Raw genomic sequence first — 18,756 nt, forward strand, 5'->3', positions numbered from 1 at the left:
GCTGAGGGAATCTGCCTCCCCTGTTAAAGCCCCATGCTGCTGATCATTTGTCCCCTTCTTTGGCTTACTGAAGCTCCCTCTAGTGATCAGGTAATTGCTACTGTCATAGTAACCAAAACCAAGACAGTGATTGGTTAACAGTGTAGACTGCTTCCTATTGGTTACTAGACCACCAGTGACCTGTAAAGGGAGCTTCTGAAAGCCAAAGGAAGTGGCAGGGCAGAAGTGGTAGTGGTAGTTCACTAACAGCAGGGAAGCGCACAAGTTACCTTAGAGCAGCTGTGGAGAATGTAGCCAGGATGGATTAGCGGGAATCTCCCAGTTGGCCAGTAAAGTTAGTTTACTATTAATAGAATAGACATGTCATTTATATTTTGTAAGGCATCTTTTGTTTACCGATATGTGGGATTACATTGCTGGAAGATTACTCATATAAAGTGAACTCAAATTCTAGGATGGAGTATATATAATTCATGTTAATTCCACTTGAAAATTGCTAGTTTCAACCATTTTATATTCAACTCTGCCCACTATATAAACATTCAGACTTGCCTGGAAAAGTTTTCCAACTCTGGATATAGTAATCCTTCTTAATCATGCAATTCTCAACTGCATTTTGTCCATTTGCCAAAATTAACTTTAATGGGTATATTTACTAAACTGCGGGTTTGAAGAAGAGGAGATGTTGCCTATAGCAACCAGATTCTAGTTATCATTTATTTAGTGCATTCTACAAAATGACAACTAGAATCTGATTGGTTGCTATGGCCAACATCCCCACTTTTTCAAACCCGCAGTTTAGTAAATATACTCCTAAATGTCTCCTTTTGGCTACTTGGCATGTTGAGACTTATGATGATGTCAGTAATATATTATAGCTACATTGCTACTAACACCTGACATTCCCCGTACACAAAGTATTTCACCATCACTTGTTTTATGTTCTGCATAGAACATACCCCAAAGCTTTTGCTAAACATTACACATGAGTCAGAGGCAGCATTTTTAGTTCTTTTCAGATACACAGATAACTTCAGTATTACTACCTTGGATAGATACTGGCAGTAGAATATTGTGAATAATTAGTAGGAGCTGCACATTGCACTAGATCTTATGAAAGTCACAACGAGCGACTTTTAGAACAAGCGAAGTAAGGTATGAAGGTACAAGGATGCTGTTTGTGTTTTTCTACATGGAGAAAATGGCTTCTGATGTCCAGTACTGGAAAGAATCCTTGTGTCCAGGGCACTTCTCAGCTTGATGTAACAACGTTGTCCTAGTGCTTCCCACATTGCTGCTGTTCTCTGAGGAAGAAGAACAACAGGAGGCTAACATTACAGCAACACCTCTATCCTAGGCCTGTCCAGCTATTGTATCTTCTGTCACCTCTTTCTATTCAGAAACCATGAAGGGCCTGATTCATCAAGGCACGTATTCTGAGCGTAACCCTGCTCAGTATTATACGCACTTATTTATGCTTTGCGTTTGCCTAAATTTAGCAAGGCACAGATCTCAAGATGCATGTGGTTTTGAAATCAGGGGCAGGTCTGCTGTGCTCTACTACACCGGTCACAGTAGGATACGCCAATACCTATGTCTATTATAAATTTGCAAAAGAAAGCACAGAAAAAAAAGAAAAAATCTTGTATTATTGTTACCTGATAATATGAGGCATTAATTCTAAAACAGTAAAAAAAAAAAAGAAAAAAAAAAGGGGGGAGTGTGGTTTGGACGCCATTCGTGCTGGTCACATTTTTGGTCTGCTCTGTACAGATTCCTCTGAAATGATATCAAAAGGAAGTACATCTATTGCCACCAATCTGCAGCTAAAGTACTCAGGGCTAAACAGTACCTTCCAGGCGCAAGCTTGAGCTCCTGCCTTGCAGTGTTCTACTGGCATCCGTGTGGGACCTGTTCTCCCTCTGCCATCCCGCGGTGTGTGCAGTCCCCACATAACCCGTAGGTACCTCTCTCATGCATAAACTAGTTATCTTGGCACCCCACGGATCTCTGCCCTACCAGGACACCAATAGACCACCTGCTAATACCCGGAGGCACCCAGATACTCCCTGCCCACCAGTCTTGGATGGCAACAGGTTCCCTACCTGTTTGGAGCTCAAGAGCCTGCACCTCCCACTGACTGCCTCCTCCACATCTGGTCAGAGGCTAAATACCCCGGCCATGAAGTGCGGCAGATCTGTGGGGACATAGCTGGCTCACTGACTCTGGCATCACCTCAACTATTGCCTGTAGCCATATTGGGAGCTGAAATCCATCCCCGACCGCAGACCCTCCTCAAGGATCTGCAGTACGACCAACAGCCCAGTCTGCACCTCACCACCAGAAGTGCATCATTGGACACCTAGGATGAGGCGGCCGCCGATGGTGACCTCCCTGCCAAAGAACCCCCCAGTCATCTTAGAAAGTTTCCCACAATTATCTTTAGCTGCTGCCTGATCGCTCTGGTGTCACTGGACACCCCCCACTAACTACCTGCAGCCTCAGCAATCAGGACATGCCAGTGGTGGATAGACGCAGAGGCATCTCTGCAGTCCCCTATACAACCGCCAGAACCTGATCAGCTCCATAACAATCTAATGTGTAGCTACCTACCCGGGCAGATTCTCCAGCTTTGTTTCCTGCAGGACGCTCTCTGCAGCTAGAGGTCTGACCGCAGTCTGAGCAGGTGATACAGCTTCAGCCCAATGGACAAGTCACATCAGTCGTCCTCAGGTACACCTCATATTACTTGCTGTTCTACTGCTACAGTGCACAGTACTCTTTGCTGCACTAACACTTCCACTTAGTCGCTGTTTTTGAGGTCGCATTGACTGGTTTCAGTGTCTTAGCCCCAACACACTATATATATTGGTTGCTCTCATTTCTCTATCCTGTGAGACCTCTATCACAAATGTTGTTCACAGCCTGATTGTCATCACATCTGCAATGGATATGTGATCTCCTCCTGCTTTCCTGGACCTGGGCGGATCCCTCTCATATGAGCCGAGTGTAGTGTGCAGCCTCCTACTACCCTTCCTGACCCACCCTTATATTTTCCTGCCCACCCTTACATTTTCCTGCCCTTCTCTTTTTACCAAGCTGACTGACTATTCTATCGACTCCATAATGTCCAAAGAGAAATCCTTCAGTTGCCGCGGCCAACTTCTTCAGATCAAAATCTAAAGCCTCTCCTCCATAATCGGAGCTTCCTGAGGCCTCGGGCTTTTCGCTATCTGCGCAAGTTGAGCTTGACCCTCAGATTCAAGCTGTGATAACTAATCTGGAAAGAGTCTAGGCAGCGTTCCATCAAGAACTTTCTAAAGCAGTCAATGACTTTAAATACAAATTAAACTCCCTGGGCAATAGGACAGACACCTTACAAATAAAAATGCAGGACCTTTGTCACTCACAGACTGTACTTGACAAGGAACTAAAGTTTCAGCCTGTAACCTGTTAGTTACCTGGACTCTCTGCCAGCACAATATTCGCTATCGCTGAGGCTCCCGTTCCAGCTTCAGGTCGTTGCGGCCAACACCTCTCATTATGTTAAAACGCTGGCCAAGGATCAAGATTTACTTGAGAAATTGGATATCCTCCCGGTGACATCTGCTCCACAGTCCGGATCCCCAATAACCAAGCGCTCAGTGCCTCTGCAACCTGAGTGCTCCCATTCCTCATAGCGCTATGTCCAGGATGAAACCCCAACCTGAGATGACTTTTGTTTTTATGTGGTGTTTTTTTTCTTTCTTTATGTCTTTGCAGATGGAATTCCTGCTGCAGCTGGAGTCTGGGGCTACTCACTCCTGACCTTGATTGTTTCTTCTGTTCATTAATGTTATAAGTATAGTATGTTATTTAATGTTTAGTTTTGATGTAGTTGGTCTCTTGCAAGTTTGTACTGCATTTCTCCTTTACATCCCAAGTATACCATGCTGTTTTATTTTTTGTATTGCTCTATTTGGTGTGAAACTATACCGTTTTGACTTCTCCAACCCACACCCCTGATTACCCATTGAAAGTGCTTACGAACATTGCATCCCTCTACCCTTCCCCAACTTCCCCAACGGCTCCTCCCTTGTGCCATGGCTTTAAAAATCTTCTCCTTTAATGTCAACGGCCTCAACACCCCAATTAAACATACAATACTCTTGCGAGCCTGTAGGAGAGAAAGTGCTGACATTTTTCTAAATCATTCTTGCTCCCTTTTGCGGCAGCATGCTCTTCAATCCCGCCTCTACATACTGATATTTCCTGGTAGTTGTTACTTATCCTCTACTTATTTACTTATATGATCTTTTTTTACATGCCTGTTTTTACTTCTATTTTCTTTGTTTGATGATTACTTGACCTTTGAATAAAATAAACTACAAAAAAACGCCAAAAACAAATACTGATTATTGGAGGAATATTTTCCGGGATAATAACAAACCTAGGAATCATGAACCATTGGCAATTAGACTGTGGAATATTCTTGAATTGACATCAAATTAAAAATACAGATTTTTAAATGATTTCAAATACAGAAAGGCTCCTCATATTGTGGAAATCTATAAATTGGAATGAGGATGTTCCCAGACTCCTAATTCTTTTACACATACGAATACATGTTTTTTGCATTTAGTATGCATAAGAATTCAAGAGGTAACATTCATATGTATGTACAGTCTTCAAATTTAAATCAAAATAGGGCCAGATTTAATGCTATTAAATGCTTTATCTGTTTAACGATATAATACCCTTTGACAAGTCTGCATAAATTTTAGTATGATAATCTGTACAGCAAGTCAAATATCAGTTCTAAAGGAGAAAGTCCTAAAATAAAACTTGTCCAGTTGGTCCTTTGGGCTTGCTCAATGGAAATCAAACAAATCCATCAACTTTGTCATTGCAAATGTTTCAGCCTGAACATTACATTTTGATGCAGGAAGCTGGTCATAAACCTGTGACTATTTGCTAAATGGTAAATTAACTTAACAGTAGAAAACCTTAGGTGTTTCAGTGAACCAATAATACAGGAACAAAGCTGGAAATGTGATTGCTTAGAGTGGAAACTTATGATTTTATCAACCATGGAAGATTCTGAAATGCAGGCTTGAGGCTAAGCAGCCAATTGGATCTGGAGCCCTCAGTAGATCCATGTGTACTGACACTTCATAAGTTTTGTCTTTTTACTGCTCCTAATCATAGCACCTCACTGAAAGCCACAAATTGCTTGTACTTTTCGAAGAGGGTTTTTGATATTTTATTAATATTTTATTATTACTTTAAAACCTTTGTTCTGCTGAGCAAACTGTGGTCTAAAAATGATTAACTTTGGTATAACTTCTGGTGAATTGAAAACGGCAATGTTATTTTTAAGGAAAAAAAAATACTAGAGAAGATTATAAAAGTACTGAGCAAAAAGGGTAAAAAAAGGAATAAAAACATAACAGAAACGGTTAGTGAAGAAAAATAAAAACTTTAGTCCATGGGAAGATTGGCAATAATATTTTTAAGGCAACATCATATTGTAAATAGGAATACCCTTGACAACCTGCCTAAGCAGGTTTATGCAGTCAGCGGCAAAACAAAAGACAATAATTCAGGAATGGTGGTACATACAGCCATGTTAGTACCTCTGTTTTTCTTAATGTTGGCTAGAAATGATTAGACAACATTGAAACCCACAATTGCATATGAATATATCATACTTGCCAACATTTTTTTTTTTCTTCCGGGAGATGCCGGCTGGGACGTGGGCGTGCAGGGGGCGGGGCTGCGAAATCGCGTCATTTTGGCCCCGCCCCCGTGACGGAATGACGCAAATCGCGTCATTTTACAGTGGGGGCGGGGCTAAACGCCGCGATTCCGGGTGAATCGCGGCGTTTAAACTAAATTTTTCCCCCTTCCTATCAGGGAGATTGCCACACTCGTCCGGGAGACTCTCGCAAAATGCGGGAGTCTCCCGGACAATGCGGGAGAGTTGGCAAGTATGGAATATATAATATGTTATGGGATAGTTATTAATGGGATGAAATATATCATCACACTTTATTTTTTAACAAAGTTGCAATGGAAAGACAGGGTACTGTTTAAAGGTACATTTTACCTTTATGGTTCATCCCTGAAAATATCTGGACATAGTTAGTGTTGCTGTGGTGTAATTACAAGGAGTGTAAGCTGCAGTGTGCATTATAGACCTCCCTAGCCTTCAGCAGCAACCCATGTGGGTGTCCTATGCCGGACTGGGTGTACTCATCCCTATCGACTAATCTCCACTGATTCTGCACTGGAATCTTTCCAAGTGTTGACAATGCAGAGGTTTTAAAAAGTAAACAGCATTGTGTTAGCCTCAACGTTGTTTGCACCAATCTGCCACTGTTGTCGATGCACAGAGAGGATCCGCTGCAGCTCCAGCGAGTACTCCCCAACTGCGGGGGTCTGTTACATGGGAACCCCATAGTTCTGCTATCTGGGGGGAGAGGGGCTGGAGTCTAAAAGTGTGCTTTGATATGGACATATCTTTTAAAATGGTCACAGGTGGGATACATATTGGTATTTCAGATCAATCAAACTTTCAAATGATTTAGGTGCCACTTTCTGTATTCTTGTTCTGTATAACTGTACATAAATAATATTTAAATAACATTTTCACTGCTCTAAGTTTCATCTTCAATTAAACAAACCACTCCGCTATTTCTACAAATGTTTAAATATTAAATTAAACATAATTTATTTCTTTGCTATTATTGTCATGCTTATATATAGTCTGAATAATAATTATATATAATAAGTATAGAATATAATATTTATACTATTAAAAAAATATGGAATATTTAGTATTACAAATCATTTGCAGATAAAGTTAAATGCTAGAAGTATAGATGATTGTGCATTCAAAATAGATGAAACTAATGTACTTCTCTTTTCTTTTCAAAGCCAAAATAGCTATCTGTTTTACATTCTAACACAATGCTATTCAGACTATCTAATTTACAATTGTTGAAAAACTAGTTTTTTTCCTATAAAGGAGAACCGAAACGTTGATGTTGTTAAACCGTTTAGATATTTTTTTGACAAGACCTGTGAATGCTATATATACTATGGCTTTTCAAATATATATATATATATATATATATATATATATATATATATATATGTATATATATATATATATATATATATTATGTGTGTATGAGTGTATGCATGTATCTCTCTATCAAGCATTTTATGAACATTGTTAAGTATGCTATATTGTACATATACTATTTAATCATATAATGTAAAATCTAAATTCAGATGAAAGGTAGACTGTAATCTGTAAAAAGCCCATGACTGCCAACTTTCTGTTTCCTCAGACTGGTAAATACTTATGTCCCAGAACCACGGCTGTATGGGGCTGGAACGCCAGCAAGTGCGAGCTAGTGTACTAGGCAGAAACAGACGGCAGCACAAAGCCTGAGATTAGATGTTAGGAGAAACATACCACACACAAGGCAGCAGGCAACCTTTCAAGAAGGCACTTCACAGGACAAGAAAAGCTGTTAAGCTTCTTAATTTCCCTTGGTCCGAAAACCTGATTTCAATATCTGACATGAAAAAGAATACATACAATGCATCTGTAACTGTTTGAGTAATTGTATGAACTGTATAATCTGCTAACAATGTTGGGTAACTGATATTTTTTTTTGATAGTGTGAAAATATCATGTGCTCTTAAAAATAAATAACATAGAATTAAATGTTCTAAATAAAGTAAATTTATGTAGCAACATTAATGAAAAAAGGAGTTGCATTTTATCAACCAAAGAGAGTGTAAATGGGGACATTTTTCATGGTATATTTAAGTTCAGTGAAATGCCCAGTTTTTCATTACTCTCCCCTCCCTTTAGTATTCCTAATTTATAGATGAAAAGTATTCGCTTCTCTGTAGTTGATTCATAAAATCAGTTGACTGATCTGCATTTGCGACTGAATAATAAGCATCCACAGTTGTGTGGAGAATGACTGCAGTGTTCGGCAAGGGAAACTTGGAATCTCGAAACACACACACATCCAAGCACTAAAGTCCCCTAATCCGAGAGTACATGATGCTTTGGTCATTTATTCCTCTGTTCTTGTGTCAGTCTAGAGCAGCTAGCATAAACGGGCCCTCCTATATATATATCACTGTTTAGTTTCCAAAATTGTTAAGAATCAGATTCCAAGCCACTCTCCTTGCCAACCATAGGTTAATAAACAAAATGGTAATAGAGTAATAGTATTCATCCATACTAGAAAATATATGTAAATAGAGTGAAACATACAAATGTGTACACACTTTCTAATAATATTAATGAAAAATTGGGATACACAAATTTGTCATTAATGTTTGTTAAAATATATTCTCATTATTAATATGTTTAAAATATAGATTATTAAATTATTATAATTTTTTTGCAGTTATGTGCTGTAAACATTCCAGATGCGCTTTCATGTAACTAAAGTGATCATATGGACATATAGCAGGTAGGTAGATATTTTTGTATGTACAATTCTTCTTTTTCTTTGCACAATACGGAAAAGTGGGTTGGATATTTTTTAGTGCATGAACATGTTTAATAAATAACATTTTATCCCATTATGTTACCATCAGCTTGTAAGACTATGGTGTTTGTATTACGCTAAAGGAAGACAGTGCATGGGGCATTGTAAACAACTGTCTATCACTTTTACATTGCCTTGTATTGTGCATGGGCCTGTGCTATGTTCCTTGTTAACATAAAAATGATATTGTATGGCAGCAGCATCCTGTATATTAAAATTAGACTTTACTATTATACTATTACAGTGACTATTTTTTTTTACGAAAGCACCAACTTTATCCTAGGATCTTTGGCTGAAAAAAAAAAAATAGTTAACTAGACAAAAAGTAGAATTTATCATTATAAAACAGTTTACTCACTTCATGGTATTTATATATTTTTTTATTTCATATTGTATTTTATATAAAAATAGTAAAATATAATAAATTTATGAGAATATACTTTCTGGATGTTTATTGGAATGGGATTCAAATATTATTTAAACACCAAGATGTGTAAATTATACAGACATATTTCCCCTCTGTTATTCAGTATATGGGCATTTGGGGGTATGATAATCTACCTACAGTGTAATTAAATAAATATTCTTAACTTTCAAAACCAGACTTATGAGATAAACTGGTGAACGTGAATTTCTACAAATTTTCATACATTACATGTAATTCTTGAAGCCTATTACTCCCAGTTTGTATTTTTATACTTTCACCCATATATTTAATAGTTGAATATACCAGTAGCTAGAAAAATAATGCATATACATTAAAATAATGATAATAATAATAATAATAATAATAATAATAATAGTAATAATATTTTATTACAAGTAGAAATTGCTCAGACATTAAAAATAACTATTTTCTACCTTATTCTCCTATTGCTACAAAAACAATTAGAATAAAAATAACATTTACAGTACACAAAAATGTTTTATGACTCATAATTACACAAAAGTATATTGTGAACAGTTAAATCTACGCATTTTATCTAACATGCTATATTATTGCTCAGAGTACATTATGTAACATCATACATTAACACCATCACTCCACTACCTCTCAGTTGTCACAGAGTAATACAAACCACAATTTACACATCATGTCCTATCTGTAGTAAATAAATATATGTATTCTACTAGTTAATTAAGAATGTGGATGTTAATGATGGCAGGTGTGTGCACTGAAATCCTACCTCCCTCCATATACGTGCCGTGTTAATGCAGATCCATTAAAAATACAAATACAATTGAAATATTGAAAAAAATGGCCAATTGCTGTTTTAAACCTAAGTGGGGAAAGATTGCTGACCCTGAAACTCTATCTCCCTTTGCTCAGGCCTATGGGCCCTTTCTAGACATGTTGGTTTGCCCATTTATCTAGGACTTAGCTATACTGAAGTAGAGAGAAACCAATATCTACTAGATATTGGTTTCTCTCTATCTTATTTCTTCCTGGTACAGTCTGCATACTCCATATTCGTCAGTGCACAGATGATGTCACAGAGATGATGTCACAGGCAGCACACATCAAAAAATGTCATTGTTTCTAAGACTAAGAAAATACAACAATAATGAATGTATGGATGCTCCAATGTTAATAATAACACCAATAAAATGAATATTTTAAAGGCAATTTTGATTAACTTGTGTTCTAGTCCTAGTTCACCTTTAAGCAACAAAACACACAAAAAGAATAAGTTATCACACTGTATGTTATACACAAAATATTTAGAAGGCTAATAAATAAATAGTAACAGTATTAGTTACTCTGGTACCCTAAAATGGGGATTGTTGATAATTTATCTACTGCTATGGAATGAAGCTTATTATTGGTGTTATTATAACAGTGTTACGTTGGAAACTAAGAAGTTATGCAAAAGATGAAAAGAATATAATTAGTTTAGTTTAACTAATTATCAATTAATTACTAATTAACTAATTAATAGTTTAACTAGTTTATTAATTGGCAATACAATTGATTTGTAAGAAGAGGATCACTATATCACAGTTGTGATGGATAGGACAGTAGACATGAGTATGACAATCTATGGGACCAGCTAGGGTCAGTTATGAAGGCTAGTGTTGCCCATATGAGCCTAAAGAAGATATAGCAAAGCCCCTTATACATTGTCCATTCCTGCTGTAGGAAATCTGCGACTTTGTGGGTTAGATAATAAATATTTGATAATGTCAGCAAAATATGGAGAGAGATTTTAAGAACATAATTTGTCTTATACAGTAATTAGGTTACATTTGGCAATTCACCTCCCTCTAGCTTAAATAAACATTTCAGCTCTATATACACAAATATTTCTTCATCAAACTCTCAACCATAATTTACTCAGCCAATACAAATAATATAAAAGTATAATTCTTATTCTGAGGAGTTTTGCACTAGAGAGAAACCATGTTCAGCCCGTTTGGCTCTTTTTTGTTTCTCAACATGTACTTTTTGATTAATGTTGCATTCCTCCTGTGAAATTGATACATCAATTTTAATTATACTGTATTTCTTTTCACTTGTAGGAGACTCCCAACCTCAAAGTCTAGTTTTCAAACATTAACTCTTATCATTCTCTCCTCCTACTCATTTTCAATCTGTAAATTATACCAAAGATCCATGACTTGGTAAGTTACATTATAATGCTTCCCTTGATTCATTGCATCTATGCATTAGTATATCAATATTAAATTTTATTTTATATCCGTCTTTCTTTCTTTCCTTTTTTCTTTCTTTCTTTCCTTTTTTCTTTCTTTCCTTTTTTCTTTCTTTCTTTCTTTCTTTCTTTCTTTCTTTCTTTCTTTCTTTCTTTCTTTCTTTCTTTCTTTCTCACACATGCAAACATACATATACGTACACACACAAGTACAAATACATATACACACACCACCAATGAAAACGGGTACAAGGCATAAAATTGTATTTGCATGTAAGCATTATAAAGTTGGTATGTGAAAGCTTTGTATGTAATTAGTTATGTCTATGTAATATTTTATTTATGCTACAGTTTCCTTTGCTAGTTTTAAGGTTACCTCCCAGGCTGTTCTGATGTTAGATAGCTTAAAATACCATAATAATAATAATAATAATAATGCAAATTGTAAGAAAAGAAATATTTCTTTCTACAGAGTGGGAGGCAGAGGACTGGAAGATGTGTAAGCCGAATCTCTATTTAATAACAAAATGGGAGAACTTTTTGGTATGGGAGGGTTGAGCCAAAGAGACTTGTATGACCTAAAGGTTATTTAGAGAGATGAAAGTAAGGCCTCTTTCTGTCTTTATTGCTGTCAGCACTTTTTAATGTCAAACTTTGTGAATGATTGTCCAAGAGCTGAGCTGGTATTTTTTTTTTATCCTAAAGTTTCCCAGGATTGTGTGATGTATTCATTGCTTTATAATTAACGTGGAATCCAGCGCGGGTGGGCTATTGCATTACAGAGTCCTTGGGTTTAAAGTGGCTGGTCCCAGTCATTGTTTTCTGACGTCTGTCTCTGTTATGACAAGATTCTTTTAGGCCACAAAAAGGATACACAAAAATCTCACAGGATGGTCCTCATCTATCAAAACAGTATTTATAGCCAATGCAAAAGTAAAGGAGATCACCCGTCAGTTACCTGGTAATCTGCCATAACATTTTTGCTGTGTTTACACATTTTCTGAAGGTAGTGACAGATACTTGTCAGCAATAAGTGTCATTTATACAGCTCTACAGATATGGGCTTACAGCACAAAAATCCCATTTTGTGTTTTTTTGCGTGTATATGTTTGCACTACTGTATCCATTTGTACGGGAAAGCAGCTGGCTTAGCACATCAATGCGGTGACGACTGTAGGATACTCTCTGATGATAGGATCTTGAGCAGTCATAGTCAGTAAGTGGCCCGCCGATCCTTCAGCTGTGGCCCCAGCCGGCTGCTCCTTATCTGCTTCATTCTCTGATTTGTTACAAAGCAGAAAATAAGACTGAATAAGAGCAGATGGCATCCATGTCATGTGACCCGGTAGTAATTGATTTTTCGATTACCACAATTCCGACATGGCCAATCCCTACAGAAAGAAGGCGAAATTATGAAAAACCGAATTGAAAATAATCAAACTTACCTTTAACACGACGCTGGAGATCACCGAAGAAAACTCCATAATGACAGCAAGCTATTCCGATAGAAGAACTGACCGGTACTGCAGCCTGACATCATCGCAATGTCCGTCAATACAAATTTAAAGCGGCAATGTGGGGTAAGTGTTTAAACACTGTTTAAACACTTAACCTTAGGGGGTCCCCACATTGCTGTTTTAAATATGTATTGACAGACGTCGCGATGACGTCAGGGTGCAGTGCCGGTCACTTCTTCTATCGGAATGGCTGGCTGTCATTATGGAGCTTTCTTCGGTGATCTCCAGCGTCGTGTTGAAGGTAAGTCTGATTATTTTCAATTGGGTTTTTTCATTATTTCATCTTTTTTTGTAGATATTGCCCATGTCGGACTTATAGTCATGGTTAAACCGTGCCCAACCCCATGTGCCCTGCTCTGCACACTGCAGGGAGTTTCACACAGCACAACCAATCAGAGAAGGAGGAGTTAGTGCAGTGCATTCTGCACCATGTGTTCTTCCTCCTTCCTCTGTGTGCTCTGGCTGTGCAGGAAAGTGAGGGATATGTGGGGAGGTCTGAGTGGCATGTGAGGGGTTTGTGGGGAGGTCTGAGTGGAAGGTGAGGGGCTTGTGGGGAGGTCTGAGTGGAAAGTGAGTGGCATGTGCGGAGGTCTGAATGGCTTGTGCAGGGGTTTGAGTGGCATGTGGGGAGGTCTGAGTGGCATGTGGGGACATTTGAGTGGCAAGTAAGGGGCATGTGGGGTGGTCTGAGTGGAATGTGGGGAGGTCTGAGTGGCAAGTAAGGGGCATGTGGGGTGGTCTGAGGGGCATATGGGAGGTCTGAGTGGTTTGCAGGAAGGTCTGATTGGCATGTGGAAAGGTCTGAGTCCTTTGCAGGGAGGTCTGAGTGGCATGTGGGAAGATCTGAGTGGCATTTGGGGAGGTCTGAGTGGCATGTGGGGACATCTAAGTGGAAAGTGATGGGCATTTGGGATGGTCTGAGTGGCATGTGAGGAGATCTGAGTGAATTGTAGGGAGGTTTGAGTGGCAAGTGAGGGGCATGTGGAGACACCGGAGTTGAATGTGGGGAGGTCTGAGTGGCAAAAGAGGGGCTTGTGGGAGGATCTGAATGGCATGTGGGGTGGTCTGAGTGGTTTGTGGAGAGGTTTGAGTGGCAAGTGCGGGGCATGTGAGGAGGTCTGAGTGGCATGTGGGAAGATCTGAGTGGCATGTGGGGGGGTCTGAGTGACATGTAGGGACATCTGAGTGGCAAGTAAGGGGCATGTTGAGTGCTCTGAGTGGTATGTGGAGAGGTCTGAGTGGTTTGTGGGGATGTTCAAGTGGCAGGTGAGGGGCATGTGGGGAGGTCTGAGTGGTTTGTGGGGAGGTTTGAGTGGCAAGTGAGGGGCTTGTGGGAAGGTCTGAAAGGCATGTGGGAAGGTCTGAGTGACATGTGGGGAGGTCTGTGGCATGTGGGAAGGTCTAAGTGGCATGTGGGGAGGTCTGAGTGGCATGTGGGGAGGTCTGAGTGGCATGTGGGGAGGTCTAAATGGCATGTGGGGAGTTCTGGGTGGTTTGTGGGGATGTCTGAGTGGCAAGTGAGGGGCATGTGAGGAGGTCTCAGTGGCATGTGGGGAGTTCTGAGTGGTTTGTGGGGATGTCTGAGTGGCAAGTGAGGGGCATGTGGGGAGGTCTGAGTTGTTTGTGGGGAGGTTTGAGTGGCAAGTGAAGGACTTGTGGGGAGGTCTGAGTGGCATGTGGGGAGGTCTGTGGCATGTGGGGTGGTCTGAGTGGCATGTGGGAAGGTCTGTGGCATGTGGGGTGGTCTGAGTGGCATGTGGGGAGGTCTGAGTGGCATGTGGGGACAACTGAGTGGCAAGTGAAGGGCATGTGGGGAGGTGAGAGTGGCACGTGGGGAGGTCTGAGTGGTTTGTGGGGAGGTCTGAGTGGCTAGTGAGGGGCATGTGGGGATGTCTGAGTTGTTTGTGGGGAGGTTTGAGTGGCAAGTGAGGGGCTTGTGGGGAAGTCTGAGTGGCATGTGGAAGGTCTGAGTGGCATGTGGGGAGGTCTGACGGGTATATGGGAAGGTCTGAGAGGCATGTGGGAAGGTCTGAGTGACATGTTGGAAGGTCTAAGTGGCATGTGGGGAGGTCTGTGTGGCATGTGGGGACATCTAAGTGGCAAGTAAGGGGAATATGGGGTAGTTTGAGTGGCATGTGGGGAGGTCTGAGTGGTTTGCGGGGAGGTTTGAGCGGCAAGTGAGGGTCATGTGAGAAGGTCTGAGTGGCATGTGGGGAGGTCTGAGGGGCTTGTGGAGAGACCAAAGTTGATTTTTGGGAGGTCTGAGTGGCCTGGTGGCATGAGGGGAGGTCTGAGTGGCATGCAGGGGAGTTTAAACTACAAGTTGGTATCTGAAGTCATTTGGGGCTATTTTGAAGGCTCTATTGTTTAGTTAGAAATAATGGTACAAAATAATATAACACTGAATTTAAACTGGTTTTCAAGAATGTGTACTTTACCCACTGGTTCTGTGTACTCACAGTTTTTCGACATTATTTTTTTTAATTGAAAAACACTAAGGCAAGTTAGAAGGTACAAATACAAGAATAGCTAATTCACAATATATACACAATATACTTTTGTTAGAGAGGAGATACATTTGAAACAACTGTTAGGAACTTTTGCAGTTAATGACAATAAAACACAATGAAAAAGAGACGTGGGGCCCGGCCATTGGCATTTTAAAACTGGCATTGTCAGTCTGGCCATTGTAACTGGCGTCATTTGTTCATGGACACATTTTACAGAGTCACATTTTATATCTGCTGGAAAATCAGCATGTAGGAATAGTTTTATGTCACTAATATACTAAGTCTATCTTTCCTCCTTGTCGGTTGATACTATTTGGAATTTTTAGGTCGCCCTAAATGCTGTCAGGGATCTTTCAGCCGGAAAAGTAAGTACCACAGATGAAAAGTATCTAAAAAAGATATTTACTCAGGGTAGATAGGTGAGACAAATTTAGAGGTTCTAACATATTCTACCATTTTCTCATCTATGTTCAGTTCCACATCTACTTTCCAAGGTGCTTTTATGTTGAATATGACTACTGTCTCTCTAGACTAAAACTACAGTATCTGCTTTATAATCCCATATATGAAGATCAGTTTGATGTAGGATTCCTCAGTTTTAATGGCACTAAAACATTGAAAATCACAATCACATTTTAAAAATAGTATTACAAATCTTCAGCCCCGCATTTGTATCAGGTTGATATGGTTGTATATTTGTGTAGTGTGTGAAGACTATTATTTTTAAGATTCTGCGCATTCATCTACTAATGGAGACTGTTTTGAAAGGACTAAGAGGGTATAAGAAATAGAAATTGCATATGTCTTGAATGGATATATCATGACAGGTGTCAGCCGTGCAGGTTAGTGGTAGGGTTATGATGGTGTGTTTTATAAGGCATGTATTAGGTCTCTTGATACAAGTAGACTAATATTGAATACCACTGCTTATCTGTACAGATCCCTGACATGGACATGACACATGTTTTGCCTATAGCCGTAGCCTCCCCATTCATCAGTTCTCATTCCCATTGAAGCATATGTGGGATGATATGATATTAGTTATCTAGGGAACAGATCTAACACCAGCTAAATTTGGGACACATGAAAGCAAGTGGACATAGGCCAGCATCCCTTTGTCAACCTTTGACAAATTATTGAGCTAATGCCCAAGAGCCTCCGATCTCCTTCTGCCACCTGAAGTACATTTGAACAGCGGGAGGCATGACCTAATTGCGCAATCCACTCAGTCACACCCACTGCAACAGGATCTCCACTCTGGGATCTCCCACAGGGGGGTTCCTAAAGGTTGGCAAGTATGATATTTAATGTTTACTATTCTAATTTGCCATAGATAAAAAGTGGGTGGTCAATGTTGCACATTCCTGTACACTAGCCTACCTGTCACCTGTCAGTAACACCCTTACTTCTAGTGAAATGACAGTAACTGTCTCATTCTGCCATGAAATAACACCAGTTTTCTTTTTAACATGTCTCACATATAGCTATAGCATAAAAATTATTACCGCCATACTCCGTGACTCACCATCGTCTCTTTTGAAAACTTGCAGTTCTTGGACAAATTACTTTAATACATCACCTGTGTTTTTCATTTTCTTTTATCTTGGGGTCTTTTTACTCTGACTGGCCCATAGGTACATTGTGGACTCTGTTGGCAAAATTTTACTAGTGATCTTATGTTTTAAACACATTGGTTCAGTATCTGTCTGTAGGCAGACCTCCCTACTAGTCTCTTCACCCTCTTGATATCCGCCTTATATCCTTCCCATTTTATTCTTAAGCCATTGTTAGCAGATGCCATAATTAGCCTTTATAAATTATATCTCTTTCTATAATTCAAAGCTGTATACACATAAGACTGTATTATATGCTATACATCGTGGGCTTGGGTCATCAAGGAACGTAAATGACGATCTGCGTATGTCCAGAACTGGAACATACGCTAGTGAACGCCCAATTCATCTTTGAGTCCAAAAATCCCTTACTACAGCCTGTAATTCCAGGGACAGAATGGGGAGGGGACTGGGAGAATGCACATAGTAAATGTACAGTGCACGCAGCAATACCCTCCTTGCCATTACCGAAACCTGGCTCTCCCCCTCTGATACAGCTTGCCCTGCTGCTCTTTCCTATGGTGGCCTTTTCTTCACTCACACCGTCAGGCCTGGGTACCGTTCTGGGGGTCGTGTGGGCTTCCGCCTTTTCCCCAAGTGCACCTTTCATGTTATCCCTCCTGAGCCTGCTTCCATTCGCCTTTTCACTCATTCTCATCTCCGTGTCGCAGTCATTTACCGGCCACCCGACCCCACTTTCCAAATCCTTGATAACTTTGTGGCCTGGCACCCCCACTTTTTCTTATCTGACCTCCCATCCATCATCCTGGGCGACTTTAATATCCCTATTGATAACCCATCTGACTTAGGTTCTATTAAACTTCTTGCTCTTTCCTCTGCTCTTGGCCTATCACAATGGACCTCTTCCCCCACCCACCCTCTTGGCCACTCTCTTGACCTTGTGTTATCCCACAGCTGCTCCCTCTCTGGCTTTACCATTTCTCTATTTACCCTTTCTGACCATCATCTCCTTTTTTCTTTCTCCCATCGTCTCCCTCACCTCTCCCCTCTTCTAAACGCAATCTCACTCTGCGCAATCTTAACACTCTTGACCCTGCGGTCTTTTCCTCCTCCTTTGATACTCTTCTCTCCCCATTAGCCAATCTCACCTATCCCAACCTGTCGACCTCCTCTCTTCTGTCCTTGACTCTGCCTGTCCTGTGACTGCCGTTTCCCTCTGTTGTTCCAGCCAGCCCCCAACCCTGGCCCTCTTAAATTCACACACTACCTCAAACTTTGTACTCGCACTGCGGAACGCCACTGGAGGAATTCTCGTTCCCAGGCGGATTTTCTCCAGTTCAAGTTCATCCTCTCCTCCTACAGCTCAGCCTTCTACTTAGCCAAACAGTCTTACTTTAAATCTCTCCTTATTTTCCAACCCCCGCTGCCTCTACATTCAATTCCCTACTCTACCCCCCCTCCCGTTCCACCCTCCCTATCTGTCTTTGACTTTACTACGTTCTCCTCCAAATCGATGCCATCAGAACCGAAATCTTTTCCTCCAACATCCCTCATTCCCCCCCTGCCTCCCCCTTTTGCCGCTGCCCTCCAACCATCTACGTATGTGCGTCTTCTGACCTTCCTCCAGTTAGGAAGTCCACCCCTTACTTCTCTCTTCTCCCCCATCCACCTGCCCCCTTGATCCAATCCCCTCTCTCCTCCTCAGATCACTCTTGCCCATTGCCTGCTCCCACCTGACTCACCTCTTCAACTTATTCCTTTCATCTGCTTTCTTCCCTTCTTGCTTTAAAAATGCACTAGTGTCACCCATTGTAAAGAAACCGAAACTCGATCCAATCTCCCTGTCCAATTACCACCCCATCTCTCTCCTCCCCTTCACCTCTAAATTACTTGAACGGTTAGTCCACGCCAACTACCTCTGTGACTAATCCTCTTCAATC

At 40.4% G+C, this 18,756-nt stretch overlaps 1 long non-coding RNA gene across 1 annotated transcript in view; it reads left to right on the plus strand.

Annotated features, from left to right (window-relative positions):
* Positions 1–201: 201 nt before the first annotated feature.
* LOC142160271 (uncharacterized) overlaps positions 202–18,756 on the plus strand; it is a 35,486-nt gene continuing 16,931 nt past the window's right edge. Inside the window, exons 1-3 of the long non-coding RNA XR_012693126.1 lie at positions 202–334; positions 8,421–8,486; positions 11,085–11,186. This is a non-coding gene — a long non-coding RNA (uncharacterized LOC142160271). The remainder of the gene's footprint in view (positions 335–8,420; positions 8,487–11,084; positions 11,187–18,756) is intronic.

Source organism: Mixophyes fleayi, chromosome 6 (genome assembly GCF_038048845.1).
Source record: "Mixophyes fleayi isolate aMixFle1 chromosome 6, aMixFle1.hap1, whole genome shotgun sequence".
NCBI lineage: Eukaryota > Metazoa > Chordata > Amphibia > Anura > Limnodynastidae > Mixophyes > Mixophyes fleayi.